Consider the following 6,577-nt stretch of genomic DNA (forward strand, 5'->3'; position numbering starts at 1 on the left):
TGTCACCCCGGAGCAGATAGATTGCGGCAACTAGTAGTCCCGGAAAACACCCGAACTACAGGAACTAATAAAGATGTACACTCTGTTAAATAAGTCTTCGGCCGTTGTGTTTTTTTCACAAAATTTATTTTTTCTCTTGAACGGAACTAGATAGATGGATGAATAAAAAAGCTTCGTGAATATTTTTCAAAGACCTATCGGGTGACATATCTTGTTCTCGGATCAAAGCGCCACCTTCGTTGAGACGCTATGGCCTTTTGAAACATTTGTCGAAATTCGCGAAATGCTAATTTACAAGTGGAACATTTCAATAATAAAGTCAATCTTTCACTTCACTCGAACAACTTCTGAAATTAATTGGTAAACAAAAGTGCCTTCCCGTTCCCGTATAAATTAGTATCATCCAAACTTATATGGAACAATAAAAACCCGAAATCGGGTGGCCGCAGAGCCGTATGCCCGCACCAGGAGGTCATTTTTCCCAAAGGATACTGTTTGGGCTCTCATTTTGGACAACCAGAGGCAAATTTCGATATTACCAAAAAGGAATAGCCAGCACGTGGCCGCCGAACATAACATTCGATACTGAATTTTTAAAAAATTTTCTGAAACAGTGGCGGCGTTAAGGATAGGCGAGACAGGTTATAGCCTATAGCCTACGTTTGTTTTCACTGGGGGGTCACAAATCCACTTGACAGGGGCAACGAAGAGGGCTCAGTAAGTCAATTTTAGGGCACCAAATTAAAATAAAATATTTAAAATAAATGCAAGACTATTTTCCGTTTTTACGTAATATTTAAGAAAATTTAAGTTTTTAGTCAATATATAGGGTTCCCACAATTGAGGAACCGAGAGCCCACAATTGAGAAACATTATTTAACGATTATTAGCTTACACTAAAAATCTGCTGGCGCTGCACCCGCCGTCGCACCTGTTCTGAAAAATATTCGCCATTGCGTTTTAAGTTGTCCCAGGGCGCTTGAAAATAGTTATGCCACTGGAAAAATTCATATTGCGGCCCGCCCTCAAGCTTTTGAAATTTTGATTTCCGACAATCAAATTACACGTGCGTTTTGTAATGGTTTCTCGTTACCGTTTTCTACTATTGTTTCTATTTAAACGTGATTTTCCTGTTTCGGAGAAAGAATTAGCTCGCGCCGCTTCCAACTAAAAGTGTTCAGTAACGGGTATTGATTTATTTTAATTTTTCTTCCCAGCTAATTCCTGTAATGCCAGTTTTAAACTTTCCGTCCGAGACATACTAGGAGAGCCGAAAAGGTTGCCACACCCGCTATCATTTAGCGCTGAATTCCAACACTACAGCAGTTCGCAGCAATGCTTACCAAAGCGGTGTTTCTCCGTAAAACGGTAAAACTCAGACTCAGTGGCACAACCGAGTCACTCGCTACGACGTTACGCTTTTTAATTCTACGGTGGAAAATGCGTAATCAGCATGCTGAACGTAAACAATCAAAATATCGTCATATTTTTGAGGGACATTGTAGGTAGTTTGAGGTAACTTTATCCCGTTGCGATTATGTGTTGCCGCAAATATGTCCTCGTCCATGACGATTTCTTCGTTCAAACGTTTTTAATTGTCGGTAGATAACTACGTACGAAATGTGAAATTTAGTAACGTTGCGCCTCCGAGTTATCTGTCGTTTAAAATCTAAAAACCGGGGCGCGTCTGGTTGCAAAAGACATTATGATGTTACATATGATTTTATGCATAATTACGATAAGTATGACAAACTATGACATTAAACGAGATTAATAACGGAACTGATTTTCATAGTTATTGCGACATCAAGTTGTTTTATCAGCAGTGACTCCCCTAGTGTTCAAAATACCCCATATTTCCGCCTAAAGCTAGGTTTCCTACAGCGCGCGTCGAAAAGCGACACCCAACTTTGAAAAAAAAAAAATTATGTAGCGCTTTTACGTGCGTTGGTGGAAACGCAGCCTAATGCTCGGTTTTCACTAGCGTTGGTTTTAATGCACTTTTTTAAGACAGAAAAAACAAATGCACGGTCAATGTTTGGTAACGGCCGATAAATACGTTAGTGGAAACCTAGCTAAGTCGAAATATCTGGTTTCCGATAGATCCACGGAATATTAGGCTTAAATTATAAAATTTAAAAGAAAAAGTTTCTCGACGTTACGAGCCCATTTTTTTGGCACGCGTGATTCGCATGCCGGCTTCAAAACGAAGCCAAAGTGACGCGCGTTTCCAAGACGTGCTCTCCGATATTAGGCTTAAATTCTTAAAGAATATTCTTTTTTCCAAGGGCGGTAAGTTGCTAGTGCAAGTCGAAGCTTGAAGAGAATATCAGTGTAGAATAAGTTGTGGTTAGAAAATTAGCATTAAAGCCATAGGAAGTGTCATACTTATCGGTATTATGTTACTTATGATAAAACGTAATTCCAATTTAAACACAGGTGATATTTGAATGCAAAATAAATAGATAAATAATAAATCAAAAAATATTTTATTTTTCATAAAATGGGAAAACAAAACGAAACGGGATATATAATTTATACATTAATAAGGTATAGCGTCGCCTCTTCTTAGGCAAAGCCGCAGTCTACGGCGGAAGGAGTTCGTTAGCGCCCGCAGATATTGAGGCGATACACGGTTAAAGGCATCGTTCACCATGTTCATTAAATCGTTGGCGTCGTTCGGTATTCTTTTCTCCATAAAGTTTGCTATTTTTGACCACAAATTCTCAATGGGATTTAGGTCAGGGGAAAAAGCGGGCCAATCTAAGGTCTCGAACCCTTCAGCGTCTAGAAATGTGTTAACCACCCTGGCAGTGTGCGCGGGGCAATTATCTTGCATAAAATAAATCCTTAAACGATAAAAGCCATCAGAACGTTACTGCATTTTTTATACTGTAAACAAACCTGCCAGCGTTCTCCAAGCCATATATAGCGGCAACTGAGGGCATCATGGAATCTTTTAGTATTTGAATATGCGACTGCCCGTTAAGTCATCCGACAATAGGTCCTAGAATGCCGTATTTACCATCTCCTATGCAGCACCAAACATTCACTGAGAAGCGGCCGCTCCTTTTAGTTCGGTGAATGTTTTGAGAATCATTTCACTGATGGTTATCCAGATTGTCGGAGAATTTAAGGAACTCTGGAACGGTTCGATATACTAGTTAGCAGTTTGCAATACCTTCTCGTCCGAAAACAAAATATAACGAGTGAGGACCTCTCTGGGCCATCGCAAAAGCTGACGACAAAATTCCCGCCGGGCTTGTTTGTGGCGAGGTGTTAGAAATGGCTTACATAACGAGCGACGACGACGTAAGCTGGCCTTCTTAAGTTTCGCCAGCGTCGTTACCACATTATTTCAATAAGTCCCAAAAGTGGTAGTTTCCGTTTTTAACGAAGGTGGCGCTTTGATCCGAGAACAAGATATGTCACCCGATAGGTCTTTGAAAAATATTCACGAAGCCTTTTTATTCATCCATCTATCTAGTTCCGTTCAAGAGAAAACATAAATTTAGTGAAAAAAACACAACGGCCGAAGACTTATTTAACAGAGTGTACATCGAACAATTCAGATTCATTTGACACCACAAATCATAGACGTACAAAACACTGGAGATCCAGATCAACCCGAAGCAAGGGAGAAGAATCAGCAAAAACCAAACAACGATGCTCATAAACCAATCAGTGAGCAGCAAAAGTTAGACAGGCCGAGTCGATCAAGGAAACAACCAAAGAAGTTGGAAGATTATGTTTTATGCAATAATGTTTAGATAAATCTTACAAATGTATAATACCTAAAAGTCTTTCAATTCATGGTGTAAATTAATTCCTTCTTTAAGGGGAAGGTATTGAAGCATATGATGTAGTTACAATATCATCCGCTAGAGGGCACCCTGGACTAGCTAGGGAAGCCCAAGAATTTAAACAGGCATTCCCCCATTGGGCATAAGCCAGTAAGCATGAAACTTTTAGACCTTTCTTAATTTCCTAAATAAATAAGTAATAGTTTAGTTATAACTGAGTAATCATTCATTATATAACATCAAAACATAACAGTTTGTTTACCGAAATCAATCGATCTGATAATGTCCGAGCGTAAATGCAGATTATCCGATATGTTAAATAAATATACAGGCTTAATTTTCTAGGTTCAGATAACGGAACTAGTTCTCTTATAGAATGAGCGTAATGCACTTTTTCACTCTTAACTAGTCTGTTAATGTTATATTTGTTTCTCATTGCAGTTGGACATTAGTTACCAAGACTGTGAGTACCGTGCTATTGATGGTGCACTTTTTGTGAAATTTTTAAACAAGATTAGATATTCAGAGTCATTTTTGATTTTATTTTATTATTTGGCTAAAAAGCTATTTAGCTTAGGGTTAAAAGTTTTCTGATTTTATTATTTGTAGAATTCTAAAAACAAATATTTGTTTCGGTTTTATTTTTGATTTCTTTCAACTAGTTATGGGTTTGATATTTAAAATTATGGATTTTTAATTTAACCTTAATTATAAAAGAATTTTTATGATTTTTGAGGTTCGAAAAATTCAATACTATTTATCAGGGTAAATTAAAGTATTACTAAGGTTGATCTAACCCTATGCATTAAAATTATTAAAAATAAACTAAATTAAAACCACTTTTCTATAGTAGAAAGTTAAAACATTTTACTATGCAAAAATGTTTTTGAATTAATTTTATATCTAGTACATTCAAGTAATCCAAAATATATTAAAGGTCTACCTTCATTAATTTAAATAATGTAATTTTAATATAAGAAAGACGATATTTGGATGTATCCTTACGCCGTTCAGGACATTCATCTTCTTAAACTTCATTATCAATACACTGCTGAAATGTATTACTCTAAGGTCATTTTGATTTCGAAGCGACAAGGGTACGTGTTCCGTTCTCCGCTGTCCAGCATAACTCATATCCCAGTTTCGGTTAGTGAACATTGAGGTTGCGCTATTTAAAAAGGTTTTTATAAATTAATTTTCTGACAGTTGCTCACTTCCGTTTTCCTTTCGTATATTCTTGTTTCCGGAGTTTGCTCGGTTTTTCAAAGAATCTCAAGCCGCAGTTTAATATTTCAAAACGGCCTGAAATACAAAACACCTAATAAATTCAATTACTTCTGGAAATACTTTGAGGCTTTCTTAAATCAAGGTACGTTTAATTGATGATCGACATGTTTTACATTGATCTTATTCGCTTATTAGAACTAGTTACCGGTTAAAATCTGTTTCACTTTTTCATTATTTAACATGCAGGTTCACTCTTAATCAATGACGCTAAAGTAAATCTTATCTTTATAATTTGGATGTTTTCGTTGGTTGTCTTGCAAAACGTGCTGAATTCGATAATCCTGGCAAACCTCGTCGATGGAAACCGAGAGTACATCAACAGTCTGGACGATGTTTTATCACATAAGCAGATGAGCATATATGCCGTAAATAACGCTCGCAGTTTGTATCAGTTTATAGAGGTAAAATTGACATTAAATTAAACGTTGTTTAATGTAATTATAAATATTAAAACTTTTAGCCATGGTTTATTATAAATTGTTTAATGTTTTGACACGCACAATAATCACAAAGAGATAGTATATTTAAATTTGTTTCCCACTGCTAATTACTTTTTGAAATAATAGCTATTGTATTTAAATTTAATTTGAAACGTAAACCCGTTTCCAGACATATAGGCGTAGAATATTCATTAATCTCTTTATTTTAAAAACAATTTTGTTAATTGAGATGGAATGGAATACGTATACATTGATTGTGATGAAAAAAAGTTTTATTTTTATTGCCAACTCAGTGCTAAATCCCATAATTAACTTGATAGGGAAAGTATATTAGCGTAGGGAATTCTTACTTTATTAGAATAATTATCAGGGACCAGGGACACAGGGTGGTGTTGAATGGGGCAGAGTTCCACGGAAGGGAGTATTAAACAAGAAAAATAAAACTTGGTTTGGTTAGGTAACATTTAAAACCGATATTCTGAAATTTGAACCACGTTTAAAGAGTCCATAGAAATGATCAACAAAATCCGGACAATTGATCATCGCAAAAATGTTACTAAAAATATGCAAATATCAGATGATTTAATTATGACTATTAAATTTCCTTTCCATGGTAAAATAAAACTTTTAAATTAAAAAAAAAAGATAAGTTAAGCCAGCGACAGAAAATGGCTCGAAAACGCGAAGGGAAAACTTGTAGATGGCTCAGGCTGTACACACAAAAGTTGGTCTACAGTCCTTCAAGTTTCCCCTGCACGTTTTTGAATGTCATTGGTAAACACGGATATTCACCTATTAAAATCATTCGAAATCACCGATAGTTCAGTGGAAATCAACGAATGATTTTCTAAAAATAATAATCAGGTGTATGAATGAGTGAATAAATACTTACTTCTCTCCTATTAACAAGGATTTCTTTTGCAGCAGGAATGAACCTATTTTACAAAATATTCGCGAGAGCATATAACATAACAAAATATAACTGACATTAAATGTGATATATATAAAACATTAACTAAGTTTTACTTTAAATAATATGACCGAAAA

The 6,577-nt window shown here is 35.7% G+C and overlaps 1 long non-coding RNA gene across 2 annotated transcripts; it reads right to left on the minus strand.

Moving 5' to 3' along the window:
• Positions 1 to 2,473: 2,473 nt before the first annotated feature.
• On the minus strand, positions 2,474 to 5,464 carry LOC149960521 (uncharacterized). 2 transcript variants are annotated; one of them, XR_016478727.1, is made up of 4 exons: positions 4,809 to 5,464; positions 3,218 to 3,479; positions 2,905 to 3,142; positions 2,474 to 2,849 (listed from the first exon to the last, which is right to left on the minus strand). It is a non-coding gene; the product is annotated as an uncharacterized LOC149960521 (long non-coding RNA). The 2 variants fall into 2 exon arrangements; XR_016478676.1 differs by having other exon boundaries at positions 3,218 to 3,483.
• Between the last annotated feature and the right edge of the window lie 1,113 nt (positions 5,465 to 6,577).

Source organism: Leiobunum rupestre, chromosome 1, assembly GCF_980474605.1.
Source record: "Leiobunum rupestre chromosome 1, qqLeiRupe1.1.hap1, whole genome shotgun sequence".
Taxonomy (NCBI): domain Eukaryota; kingdom Metazoa; phylum Arthropoda; class Arachnida; order Opiliones; family Sclerosomatidae; genus Leiobunum; species Leiobunum rupestre.